Raw genomic sequence first — 14,588 nt, 5'->3', positions numbered from 1 at the left:
TTATTCTTGCAATATTAAAATAAGAGGAAAAAAAACAAAAGAAATATATTCCTTTTTTTTTCTATAAAAAAAGAAAAAGAAAAAAGAAATGCATTACTTTAAAAACTATCACTCTCTCTCATCCTTCCAATGGCACCCTCGCAATTTAATGAAAATCCCAAACCTTCTTTCCACCCTAAATCAAAAATAAAAAATCGGCCTTAGGCCAGCCTGTCAGCAACCCAAACATATCTCAAAACAAACCCTTCGTTAACCACAGTCAACTAACCCAAGTTAAAAAAAAATCCGGATATAAAATCCAAAGCCTCTCATCTTTGATCTTCCTTTTTCTTTTGATAATCTCTGTGAGTTAAGCTCTTTATTTTTGTATCTGTGAAAATGAGAGAGTGCATTTCGATCAATGAAAATCTAAAGTTAAGTTATTATATAGTATGCTACAAATAGAATTGGATCAAAATGTAATTATAATACAAGAATGCATTATTATAATTGGAATGTGAAACAAAGTTGTAAAATGAAGGCAAGAAGTGGTTAGAGATAGATTACCCTTTGGTAATATGCCAGCCCCCAGACAATTAGAGATAGATTACCCTTTGTGCACTCTACTGCAACCATTGCTGAAAATGGCAGAACACCCTTGTAACAACAGTTCTCTGCCATCTCTCTCTCTCTCTCTCAATGATTGCTATTACGCCTATGTAGGATCACTAGTTGGCTTAGAGCATTCTCATCAAGAGTGCTATAAAATATAGCATTTAACATCTTAAAAAGTTACTTTATTCATTTTAACAACCTACTTTACAAAACCACTTCATTTAAATATTCTTTTTTTTATTCTTTCTTTATGTTTTCAAATAACTACCATAACTAACTACCACAAATACCCTGCAACATTACTGCGTAGTATTGGAGAGAATTGTTCTTAGCTTTTTTTTTTTTTTTGGAATTTATTCTCTTAGCATTCAATAATTGATAAGAATCCATAAAACACTAGCATCATTTATCAAAGAAACAATAATAGGATGATCACTTATTAAATGGAACATATCCATTTTCATTTATATTGTTGAAATTTTGCATCAAGTTTGAGATGTCAGCAACCATAATTTTTTCCTGCCAACTTGGTGTGCAACTAAAATTACAGACTTGAGCTACTCCTTTACTATTACACATAAACAAAATTCTGCAGCAACCAAGCCATTTAGCTTTGACAGCATATTCCACCACAGCTTCTTGAGTTGCTGCATTAGCTGTTGATGCTCCACTGCTGGCAGCAGCTATTTAGTACAGAAATCCAGCAGCTACCCAGTGCAGAAAAACCAGTGCAGAGGAAAAAACAGCAGTTAAATTAAAACCAGTGCAGAAAAACCAATGCAGAGGAAAAAACAGCAGTTAAATTAAAACCAACAGAAACAATATCTAATATAGATGGGAGGAGGTAGTATCACATTATCTTAAAGTCCAGCAAAAATCACATCAATTGAACTATTAATCATGTGTATAAGCATATATGCCACTGAATTCAAACATGATGTATGAAATTTCATACTAGTGAGCAAAGTTTGATTTCATGTGTGTAGAGAAAAATGCAAATCTGTCTAAAATCTATTCAACATATAAAACTCTAAAGATGATACTAGAATTTTAAGGAGGAATTTCAGCAAACACAAACCTGTGCTTCACGTTCAATGCTGTTATCCTGAGGAGTGAAGCAAGATTGCTGGTATCGCTCTAGTGTTTTTGGTTATACTGCAAAAAAAGAATTGAATTAGATAAAATTATAGGAACAGAATTAGAAACCAAAAAAAAAAAAAAAAAAGTAAGGTGTACCTGACAAGAGAGAATTAGAGATGAGCCAAGGACTTATTCGCCAAAGCTCAAAATGGCGCCGTGTGCTGGTCAGCGGTGGTTTTGGAGTGCGAAATTTGGGTAAAGCTTTTCGCTCTAAGATCAGATCGGGAAGAACTGAGCAGCAATACAAGATCCACAAAATCCCTAACCCAAAACAAAACCTAAATGGAAGCCTGACCCATGGAGCTTCAGTCTGACCCAAATGGAAGCCTAATCCCCTCCCATGAATCTTCGGTTTTGAGATGAGAATATGACTTTCAAGACTGGGCTTTTGGGTTTGGTCAGGGAGAGAAGAGTGGGTTCGGTATGGGTTCACTCAGAGGAAGAAGAGCAGAGGCTGTGTTTGTGATGATGGTTCGATCAGAAGGAGTAGTGAAGCGGAGATGAATTGGCGGTGTGGGTTGAGGGAAGGGAAGAGCGGCTTGGGTTGAGGGAGAACGAAGAAAAAAAAAAAAAAAAGAGAGGAGGCAGATGCGTAAGCGTGGGAGAAAGAGAGAAACAGGAAAAAAAAAATGAGGGAAATCCAGAGGAGATAGACGCGAAAAGAATGAGGGAAAACCAGAGGAGGTGGGCGCGAAGAGGAGATGGGTGCGAAAAATGGAAGCGGGGTTTTATTAAACAAATACTTTTTTTTTTACAATCTTGCTACAGTGGGCTGCTAGAGATAGCAGTCCACTGTAGCCGAAGTGCAAAATAAATAACATTTAACAGCATTGATGGAGTATGTTTTTTAGTGGTTATAGCATTTGGCATGCTAAATTTTAGCATTTATAACATTTACTCATCATAATGAGAATGCTCTTATAGTCTTTGGAGGCAAAAGGATCTCTTTATGAATAAATAAATATATATAACACAAGTCAACAACCACACCTTAGTCCTAAGATTTGGTTGGGATGGACTAAGATTCTTGACAGGTTAGTCAATTTTTACCGAGTGTTATTTTTTTTTCTTGATATGTATATTTCCTTTATCGCTTTTGCTTGTGGTAAAAGGTCGCAAGGTCGCATGTGACACATTTTGACCGGTTGGTTAGAGTCAGTTTATTTGATTAATAAAATTTACTTAAAATTTGGGTTTCTATTTTTGTAAAATAGAGTAATTTTAGGATCACAAATTATTCTACAATTTTTTGGTCACAATTCTGATTTAATAGATTGTGAGTGGTTAATTATCACTTATGAATGGACCTACCATTTTTTCTTCATCAAATCTACTTTACCACATTATAGTTGTGGTAAGAAATTGTGAAAATTTTTGTGGTACTATATTTTTTCTATAAAGTATTACTTTTTCCTCACGGAACTTTGGACAGTGGGGGGTTACACACCATTGAAAATGCATATCTAAAGATGAAATTGTAAAAGCAATGAGATAATTTTGTGGATTTTGGGGTTTGCTAAGGGTGAAGCAAGAACTTCTAGTGAGGAGGGCTGATGTATAAAAAAAAGAATCCATTTATTATTATCAAACTATCAAGAAATGAAAAGAGACAAAATAACGATTTTTAATACATTGGAATGCAATTATTTATATAAAAAAAAGAAACTTGAAATTCTTCTAAATCTCAAAATTTATCTTGTGAACTTTACTAAATGTTGTAGTAAATTATTATTGCTAAGTAAAACATGAAAATAAAAAATCTAAAGTTAAAATAATAAAAAAATCATGTGAGAACAAATCACAAGTAGACAAACAAAAAGATGCTAAACTAAAATACTAATTTGTTACTAAGATTAATTATTATTTGTATAATATCGTAACAATGCTCTTTTATCTCTCTTTGAATATATATATATATATATATATATATATATATAAACAAAACCAACCCATCTAAACAAAACCCAAAGCATAATCCCCAAAATAACCCAACGGAGAAAAAGATGAAACTTACTCTTCACAGGACCCAACCCATTTGGGCTTTTTTTGGTTTTATGGGGCAAGATCTTCCGGTGGGGGGCCTAGTCTATTAGCGCCCCAAGCCCAAAAATGGGTCCGTCTGTACTTCTAGTTTATATAGCGAGTAGCCAGTTCATATAGTTTTTTGGGTTGTACACTTGTACTGTTTGGAAAAGATAGGGTCCAGCCACATTCATCTTTGGTTTTCCCGTGTATAACGTTTTTTTTTTTTTTTATTATAATTATTTATTTATTTAATATAAATCTTTCAATTCGAGTCGGGTGTAGTTATTTCTGATCATGGGTCATGCATTTTTTTTTTTTTTTTAAGAGAGTTTTAACTTATGACGTCCGCTCCTAATGATAACTCTTTATCATCAGATCAAGACACCAATCAGTTTTTGGTGTAGGCGGAGATTGAACCCCAGATCTTTTATACAACTATCAGAAACTTTACCAGTTGAACTAGCTGGAACCCACGGTCATGCATATTTCTTAAACCATGATACTGCAATACATGGACTGCTACAAGTTTAAACATTACCTATACAGACTAGTGGAAATAAGTTCAATTGGCAGCCAGTTCTGTTGGTAACCTTCAACTCGGGGGTTCTATCCCCCGTAATTACCCAGCCAAAAAAAAAAAAAATCCAAAATTAGGAAAATGTCATTTTTAAAGTTATAGTTTCCAAAAAATAATGTCATTTTCTTCGATGCAAGAGTGGGGTCTTTTGGGAGTGTTATACGATTCCAAGCTACAAACGTTGTCACTTGTCAGCAACCATGACTTTCTCCTTGGCTTCCCACCCCACCCCCCCCCCCCCCCAAAAACCACGTTAGAGCATTGTTATTGGTGTGTTAAAAATTTATATTACTATTTTTAACATCACTAACCACAAAATTGGGTTCCATTAGTAGAGTCAAAGCAAAAAATTATGACTTCTTACCCCCCCCCCCCCCCACACAACACACGTTAGAGCATTGTTATTGGTGTGCTAAAAAGTTATATTGTTATTTTTAACATCACTAACCACAAAATTGGGTTCCATTGGTAGAGTCAAAGCAAAAAATTATAACTTCTTAGTTACCGTGCACAACCATGACTTTCTCCTTGCCCCCCCCCCCCCCCCCCCCCCCAAACACAACATGTTAGAGCATTGTTATTGGTGTGTTAAAAAATATATATTACTATTTTTAACATCACTAACCACAAAATTCGGTTCCATTGATAGAGTCAAAGCAAAAAATTATGACTTTTTAGTTACCAATGCATAACCCCCCCCCCCCCCCCCCCCCCCCCAACATTAGAGCATTTTTATTAGTGTGCTAAAAAATTATATTGCTATTTTTAACATCACTAACCACAAAATTGGGTTTCATTGGTAGAGTCAAAGCAAAAAATATTAACTTCTTAGTTATGCACATTAGAGCATTGTTATTGGTGTGCTAAAAAATTATATTGCTTTTTTTAACATCACTAACCACAAAATTGGGTTCTATTGATAAAATCAAAGCAAAAAATTATGACTTCTTAGTTATCGTACACAACCATTTTTAACGTTACAATATAGTTCAAAGGTTAAAAAAATAAAAATAAAAAGTTTATTATTTCTCTCTCTTACTTTTCAGTTTTCCCTCGCTCTTTCTTCTCCAACTTTTTCCTTTTTCTTTCTTTCTCTGTTCTGTCTGTTTGACTGTCTCCTCCTCTCTTCACCTCTTTTCTTTTATTCTTCTTCTTTATTGCTTCACCTCTCTTTCTCCCATTCTTTTTTTTTTCTTCTTCTTCTTCACCGTTCAGTGCACAGCCATCTTTGACTGTGCACGGTAGCTTAAAGATTAAAAAAAATTAAAAATTAAAAGTTTATTATTTCTCTCTCTTACTTTTCCCTCTCTCTTTCTTCTCCCACTTTTTTCTTTCTTTCTCTGTTTTGTTTGTTTGACTGTCTCCTCCTATCTTCACCTCTTTTCTTTTATTCTTTTTTCTTTCTTCTTTATTGCTTCACCTCTCTTTCTCCCTTTCTTTTTTCTTCTTCACTGTCTTTCTTCTCTGTGGTTGTGGTTTTTGTCAGTTTGGCTGGGGGTTTGGCGGGGTGATTGATTTTGGGTGTGGGTTTTTTTGGATATGGTGGTCGATCGGATTTTGGCCGTAGGTTTGTGTCATTGATTGGATTGTGTGGTGGTTTTTGGCAATGGGTTGTACATGGTGGCAGTTGATGGTTAGTTGGGCGTGTCGTAAAATGATAAGTTAAAATAGATAAAGTGATTTTTTGTAATGTCGAAAAAGTTAAAAATTTGTCTCGACTTATGTGGATGCTCTTACTATATAAAAATCCAAAAGCAATTGCAATAGCTAATGCACTTGGATGACAAGAGTGCAAAAGTTAATGCAAAATAACTAAGAACATTTGCATCAATAAATGCAAAATAAAAAAAAAAATTCCTCATTTTTATACATCCAAGTCTCAAAATCACTCACATTAGTCAAGCTAAAGATTTGTAAATTTGTAAAATTTCTATGTAACCGTGTAAATTTTCACTAACACTATTTATTTTGCATTTAGTTTTTATTTTTTTATTTTTTTATTTACATATCTTGAGAATGAAAGAAGAGAGTAGATTGTGGTTGTTATATTTTATAAAAGAAAAACAATTAAAATAATTTTAAAAAAAGTTAATGAAATTTTTGTATAAAATAGATAATCTGATATAAGGTGTTTTATAAAATAAGTATATAAAATAGAAAAAGAAGGTTCTTATATTAAAATAAACAAAAAAAATTGCACGATTTAATGTAAATGCTTTAGTTTCAAAAAAAAAAAAAAAAAGAATAAAGATGAAAGAGTAGATCGAAACTATCTCTAAAAAAATATAAATAAATTAAAGTAAAAGACTAGTGTGGGGTCCAATAGTTTATGGGTCCGGCCCACGCGCTTATGGGAAGCCCACCGGTCCTAAACTGAAGGAGGCCAGGGCCCAAGCTCGAAACTAGGAAACATAAAAAGTGGCCCGAAGACACAGCCGAGGACGGTTTCGTCCTCGGCAGGTCCAAAACCTCATGGATAGAAATGGAACACGAGTAAGCTAGAAAGATCAGAAAATATCCTGGGGAAGTTGTCTTTAATACCCTTCCCTGAAATGACACTGCCCTTAACAGAGTTGGGATCTTAGGCTTTATGGATCATCTCCAGCAATCTTGGGATTAGACTGATGGGACAGATATCTGTCCTGGAAAGATCGACCCTACACGTGGATGAAGGACAACGAACGTAGGCTAGTATAAAAGAGAATGTTATGTGACCAAAGGGGGGGATCTCTCCCATCTAGCTTCTTGAGAAAGACTTGATGAAAGAGAATGCCTGGATAATATACGCCGGACACCACATAAAAACCCACCGACGGGTAACTGGGGACAGCACCATCGCTCCTCGGACATGATCCGAGGAGCCAAATCCTCCTGGATACAAGATTGAAGGGCCTGAATATCCAGCCCAAAGCTCTTTCTCATATTGGTTCACCTATAAGCCGGCCCGAAATGTCGCCCTGTGATCCAACGCTGGCCTTTCAAACCCACTCTCTACAAATATTATTGTGAGGGACTTTCCGTGTGCGAGCCCAACATCGTTGTTGGGCCGTTAAAGATTTTGTGCCCTTACAATTGGCGCCGTCTGTGGGAAGGCTTGCGCGTTGGCGTAGGAGGCGTTTGAGTCAACTCTCTAACCAGCTGAGGTTTGTGGGATTTCCTCCATCTCCGGCGACATGCAGTCGTTGCTCCGACCCGAATTTTTGCTAAGGGCTACGCCTGCAGTGTCAACAGCGCGGGCAGCTCTAGGGGCTTCCGACTTCAGGCCAAATCCCCCCGCCATGGTCTAGGGGCTGATCTTCGACAGTTTTGGACAGAACCAAGGCCTTGCATGGTCCTCGGACTCAAGCCTATGGGGAAACCAAGTACAGAGAAGAAGTCTTACAAGTTTTGGACAGAACCGAGGCATTGCATGGTCCTCGGACTCAAGCCTATGGGGAAACCAAATACAAAAAATTTTGGACAGAACCAAGGCATTACATGGTCCTCGGACTCAAGCCTATGGGGAAACCAAATACAAAAAATTTTTGGACAGAACCAAGGCATTGCATGGTCCTCGGACTCAAGCCTATAGGGAAACCAAATACAAAAAATTTTGGACAGAACCAAGGCATTGCATGGTCCTCGGACTCAAGCCTATGGGGAAACCAAATACAAAAAATTTTGGACAGAACCAAGGCATTGCATGGTCCTCGGACTCAAGCCTATGGGGAAACCAAGTACACAAAAGCGCCATCGAAGTTCCCTACTTCCCAGTCGATTGCTCGGATGGATTATTTAGAAATCATCAGCCTTGGACGATATTCACGCGCTTATCACAGAATATCCAACTAATATCCCGGTTAGTTTCTTAAGTTTGATTTATTATGAATATCCAACTGATATCCCGGTTAGTTTCTTAAGTTTGATTTATTATGAATTATCGATATAATGCCTGGTAGTGTTGGTAAATTGGAATTAGTTAAATTATGCTTCAAGCCATTTTGCTCTAAATATTCTTGAAGAAACGCACACATAGGGCATACCCATTCAAGAAACAGTGTTGTCAAAGAAACAATGTTCAAGACAAGTAAAGAAATTTCCATTCTTACTAAAACAAAGAAATAGTACAGCGTACAATGAAAAAGCAGGAATCAGTTTGTGTCGAAACTCACTACATAACCAAGAAGAAAGGAAAATACAAGAGAACAAAATGAAGCTGAGGAGGTAGATCAGAGGAGAGGTTGGCTACAGCTCCAAGACCTTGTTCTTCCTCAATGCTTTCACATTCCCACAACTCAAACAGCAAAAGAGACCCAACTTGAACCTGACACCGTTGAAGGAAAGGTGCAGGGAGTTGGAGGTGGTGGGCCTTTCTCTAAATATACGCCTGCCGCGAAGCAGAGGCGCTGATGGCGGAAAATCTTTCTTCTGCCACACCAAAATTCTGGCCTGGACAGAACCTGCTTCGAATTTTGACTAAAAAAGGGGAAGATCCCCTTCCCCCTCGGTCGAAATGAAGTATTCTCCTGAACTTAAACTTCCTGTGCCCATACCGTACTATTCTGAGTCTCATGAAGGCAGGGTGCATCTGCGGTGGAGAAAGTTCTTTCTTCCTAATCCTTGCCTTAAACATGTTATGCTAAGGGAGGAGAACTCCGGATATGGGAAGCGTGATGTGAGAGAAAACTAAAAGGATGGATGTATATATAAAGCAACCCTCTCTCCCTCCTATTTATTTGAAAAGACAAGATAGTGGCAGTCAACTCACGTGGCGTCCCAAGGAGCACTACAGACAAAGTGGTCTTGACTCAACTTCCAACGTCAACTGCAGCCAAGAGACACAAGGAGCCTCGTAAAGGCGCGCCTCGATCCTTGGGGCGTCAGAGAAGTACTGCATGGCCAGAGGTTGCAGAAATATCTCTTAATCCGCGGATTCATTGAATTCGCGGCCCAGGCCCGCTTTGCGTGAAGGCCCAGGGACACCCTGTTTGGCACCTCGGGAAATGCTCAATGAAAGGGAAAATCTGAACTCAAAGTCTTGGACGGAACCTAAGGCTTACATGGTCCTCGGGTTCAAGCTAAAAGGGAAAACCAAGTACTGATGCAGACATTGGTCTTGGACAGAACCTAAGGCTTGCATGATCTTCAGACTCAAGCTAAAAGGGAAAACCAAGTACTGATGCAGACATTGGTCTTGGACAGAACCTAAGGCTTGCATGATCCTCGGACTCAAGCTAAAAGGGAAAACCAAGTACTGATGCAGACATTGGTCTCGGACAGAACCTAAGGCTTGCATGGTCCTCGGACTCAAGCTAAAAGGGAAAACCAAGTACCGATAAAGACACAAGTCTCGGACTCAAGCCTAAGGGAAAAATCAAGTACATAAGATAAAACGCATAAGTCCTGAACAAAACCTATGTTTTGCAAAGTCCTCGGACTCAGGCTTCTTGGGAAATCAACTGCCCGAATGAAGAAATTTCTCGGCTTAAATACTGGAAAAGGTTAAGGCTCGCGCATCATGGAGATGGCAGAACAACCTAATGATCGTCAACCTAAGGAGGCCATTCATCCGGTGGGTAACATGTCCTCGGATAACTACTTCTTACACCTTATCGAGCATTTAATACCCATCACGGCTAATTTTAAGATAAGTCTCATTCCTCACTGGTCGGATTGTTATGTTGAATAATAATTTTGTTAAAGTTATCGTGGCATCTTTTTATCAACGATTACTTTGGCCTTAGTTATTATTGATTCAAATGCTATACTATTATGCCGAGCAGCGCTTTCACATTTGTTAGAATATATAAACAAGACATACGAAATAGAGTAACAATAACTTTTATTAATATGAAAAATTGTTACAACGTACAAGGAAGGGCTTAAACAAGCCTATACAAAAAATGAACTGCTAAAACAGTAACAACATCCGTAATACAAATAAGTAAACCATCAGGTGTCTTCTGAACTCGCCTTCAAAGTCTCTCTGAAATCTATGCCTCAGTACTGCTCATATCAGGAGAAGAACCTTATACAAAAATAATGAAGGAGAAGGAAGAAGAATTGGAACACATGGAAGCACTTCCGCAAACTCTTGTCGCTGAAGAATGCAAGGGGAAAAGAAGATGGAGGACATGAGTGGGAAGGAGGAGAAGAAGAGGGAAGCAATGAAAAGAAAGTAAAAGGAGCAAAAGAGGGAAAAGGGGAGCCATATTAGGTATGCTCATGAGAGAGCAGATGGAGATGACAAGGGAGGTTTTCGACTCAGTCACACCAGGAATGGGGTGTGACGAGTCCTTGCTTCGGATTTTGGCTAAAAGAATGGGGAGGAAAATCTTAAGCCTCCGCCATCCTTGGGGAAGTTGTCTTTAATACCCTTCCCTGACATGACACTGCCCCTAACAGAGCCGGGATCTTAGGCTTTATGGATCATCTCCAGCAATCTTGGGATTAGACTGATGGGACAGATATCTGTCCTGGAAAGATCGACCCTACACGTGGACGAAGGACAACGAACGTAGGCTAGTATAAAAGAGAATGTTATGTGACCAAAGGGGGGGATCTCTCCCATCTAGCTTCTTGAGAAAGACTTGATGAAAGAGAATGCCTGGATAATATACGCCGGACACCACATAAAAACCCACCGACGGGTAACTGGGGACAGCACCATCGCTCCTTGGACATGATCCGAGGAGCCAAATCCTCCTAGATACAAGATTGAAGGGCCTGAATATCCAGCCCAAAGCTCTTTCTCATATTGGTTCACCTATAGTCCGGCCCGAAATGTCGCCCTGTGATCCAACGCTGGCCTTTCAAGCCCACTCTCTACAAATATTATTGTGAGGGACTTTCCGTGTGCGAGCCCAACATCGTTGTTGGGCCGTTAAAGATTTTGTGCCCTTACAACTAGTAATACTAATAAATTAAAGGAGTCTCTAACTTAATAGTTAATATAATACAAGCCTCATCACATGTGCTTTGCACTTGTGATGAGGTTTTTCTTTTTTTTTTTGGGTCTAGTGTCATAATTTCCCTTTTTAATTAAAAATATATATATACTATCTATAAGAAGATTCTCTTTTTTGAACTGGACTTTTATATGCTTCAAAAATACCCTTATTAATGAAGGGTTACTTTTCTTAGAAATATGGTCATAAATATCAAATAACAAATTTTATTTTGAATTCAAAAAGAGAACTCCTAAAATTTAGAATTTTTTTCTTCACATTTATCTTTTTATTTCTTAAAATTTAGTCTTTTTTATTCTTTTTTCATCCAAATAAAAGTAAAAGTAAAACACTCCCAATTTAAAAAATAAAAAATTAAGAAAACTCCTAAAATTTAGCATTCTTTCCCTTCACTTTCACCTTATTTTTCCTATCCAAACTTTTTTCTATATCACTACGCCACTTTCAAACATTCGTTCAAAAAATAAATTACAGTTTCTATTTATCTCTAAAATTTATTATTTTTATTTGTTTGAAAAAAAAATATATATTTTCAAATCATAATAGATGTAAATTATTAACTTTTTTTAAAAAAAAATAGAAGAACCTCTGAGCACGCGCAACACACGTGCTTAAAGGCTAGTTTTGGATAAGTTTGTTTTGAAGACATGGATTAGTAGGAGAGTGTCTTATTTTGTAAGCATTTTAAGTGGAGTTAGAGATATATTTTTGCCAAGTTGTCCTTAAGTTTTTTCCTTATAAACCGTAAAGTTTAGGGGTATTTCAGAACCACATAAAAGTCCAGTCCAAAAATTAGTAGGAGAGTTTCTTATTTTGTAGGCATTTTAAGTGGTGTCAGAGATATATTTTTACCAGGCTGTCCTCAAGTTTTTTCCATAAGATTTATAATTATTTTTGAATCACATAAAAATTTAATTCAAATAGGAGAATCCTCTTATAAATAATATAGATAAATATAGGGATATCACTTAACTCAAAAGATTTAAACCTATGATTTTGAACCCAACTATGTTATATTTAGTTATTTACAATTACTTGTTTTTATTCTTATTCAATGTGAAATTTTACTCATATTTGTATTTCCAACCATTACATTAATCATAAAAAAAAAAAAAAAAAAAAAAACATTACATTAATAATAATATGAAAATTAACTCATGACACCTGTTCTTTCATAATATTTGAAAATTTTCCCATATAACCACACCTTTTAAGTTCAAACTTCAAAACAAATTCATCTACCAAACCGATTAAAATTTCTCACAGCATTTTAATACAAAGCAATGGGTCCAAATTTTAAACTTAAAAATACTATTAAAAAAAAAACTAATTATGACTTATTTTTTACGCAACACCAAAACTCTAATTCTTCCATTCGTCCGAAGATCTTTTTTCCATCAATCTCTTGATTCTTTTATAGTTTCAAAATATTAGTTTTTACTTTTTACTGCAAACTCAAATTTTATAATTAATTAATTACAACAAATGAGAAATAATGTTGAATTCTAAATAATTTTTTTTAAACAATTAATCAAGGTAATGAGGCGGTATACAACTTTCTTGGTATATTGTTATATATATTTTTAATACTTTTGCATTCATTTATTTTCTCAATTGATTTTGAGTAATTGATGAACTATATGTTTAAACTTTAATTACTTGGATTAAAATCTTTAATTGATTATTATTAGATATAAATTGATTATTTTTGTTTCTTTATTTTAATTAATATCAACTAATATTTTCCCGATCAATTTTGCTTTCAATCATGTTTTTTAATCTTATTTTTCTTAACCAAAATTCGGGCCCTGCCACTGAGTAAGGGCCTTTTCATTGAAGAGTCTTATTTCTCCCCTATCTGACAAGTCGTCTATGAGATGTGCGGCTCTGCTAAAAGTAAAAGCAGATAAACGGGGAAAGTAAAAGGAAAAAGAAAGAATGCAAAAAAAAAAAAAAAAAAGGGAAAAAAGAAAAAAGTTGAAGGGACACAATAGACAATACAAACATTAACAAAAGCAACTTCCAGATTGATTGAATCTCATATCGTTGTGCCAATGCCTTGGTCACATGTGGATGCAACTAGATTGTAGATTTTCTAGTATATTCTGTTCCACCATTTAAAGTTGTTTTGTATCTAAACCGCCTGGATGCTTCTGTTGTCAACTCTGATGATTAATAGTAGTATTTTCATTTTCTATAAATAAATAAATAAAACAACTTCAAGAATGCTCTCAGTAGTGTGGTTGTAGCTTGTGACCTCTACAGCATATCACTTTTTGAGGACTCAAGCAAACTATCTAAGTAAGAGAACGAAAATAATGATTCATTATAAATTATTTTTATAAAAGGGTAGCGTTATATTAATATCAGGCGTACTGCTTGAGTTAATTAGGATCCTTACTGTAAAGCACCTGCTGCTTGTGGACTTGTAGGTCAACCAGGGAAGGATCCATGAAATTACATAAACTATTCTCGTCCACTCGCTAAAGTCGTTGCAGTCAACCAGTCATCCATAAGTTTATCAGTTACAGGTTTCAGGCGGAGCTGAACTGAAGGAATTCTTTAGATATAGTAAAGAATAATAAATCTCTCTTTCCTTTTCCTGTTGCCCACTGGGCCTCTCTTGATTCTAGATTGTGTTTTACAGACAATGGGTATGAGCAGCTGGGCTTCCTGTGCTGTTCTTCTTTACCTTGTTCTTTTTCTAACACCTTCTTGTCCAATCCTATTCCTAGTCACAGCACTGCCTGGCAATTATCTTACTGCAGACGCTCCTACTTCATGGACCAACAGTCTTTCTGCTCCTGATTCTGTGAAATTCGATGATGGATCATTTGCGAGAATCATACTTGTAAGTAATTTCTCCGATGATTATTACCGTGCTTGTGGTTGTGGCTTCATCTGTAATCAAACGTGCAACAGTCATCTCTTTGCCATTTTCTCTCTTTCTTACGACGACAATGTCAATATTTCAAAATCTGAAGGTCCAAAAGTAGTATGGTCTGCTAAGCCAGATAATCCTGTTAGCATTAATGCGACTTTGCAGCTTACTTCAGAAAAAGGTTTGGTGTTAAAAGATGCTAATGAAAGTACAGTGTGGTCCACAAACATCTTCAGCAAATCTGTGGCTGCCCTAAACTTCACCGACATGTGCAACCTCCAGCTCTTGGATGACAAGAATGCAACAGTTTGGCAGTCTTTTGATCACCCAACTGACACGCTGCTTGTTGGGCAAAAATTGGTGCCAGGACAGCAACTTACTAGTCAAGGAGGATTGTTTTCGCTCCATGTCACCAGGCAAGGTT

The 14,588-nt window shown here is 36.5% G+C and overlaps 1 protein-coding gene and 1 long non-coding RNA gene across 4 annotated transcripts in view; one reads left to right on the top strand and one right to left on the bottom strand.

Annotated features, from left to right (window-relative positions):
- LOC126714927 (G-type lectin S-receptor-like serine/threonine-protein kinase SD2-5) overlaps positions 1 to 14,588 on the top strand; it is a 149,960-nt gene that overhangs the window by 66,260 nt on the left and 69,112 nt on the right. The window lies entirely within an intron of this gene.
- Positions 1,031 to 1,764, bottom strand: LOC126714944 (uncharacterized). Its single transcript, XR_007651711.1, has 2 exons — positions 1,673 to 1,764; positions 1,031 to 1,301 (listed from the first exon to the last, which is right to left on the bottom strand). It is a non-coding gene; the product is annotated as an uncharacterized LOC126714944 (long non-coding RNA).

Source organism: Quercus robur, chromosome 2 (assembly GCF_932294415.1).
Source record: "Quercus robur chromosome 2, dhQueRobu3.1, whole genome shotgun sequence".
In the NCBI taxonomy this organism is placed as follows: domain Eukaryota; kingdom Viridiplantae; phylum Streptophyta; class Magnoliopsida; order Fagales; family Fagaceae; genus Quercus; species Quercus robur.
This window is presented reverse-complemented; position numbering and strand designations above follow the sequence as displayed.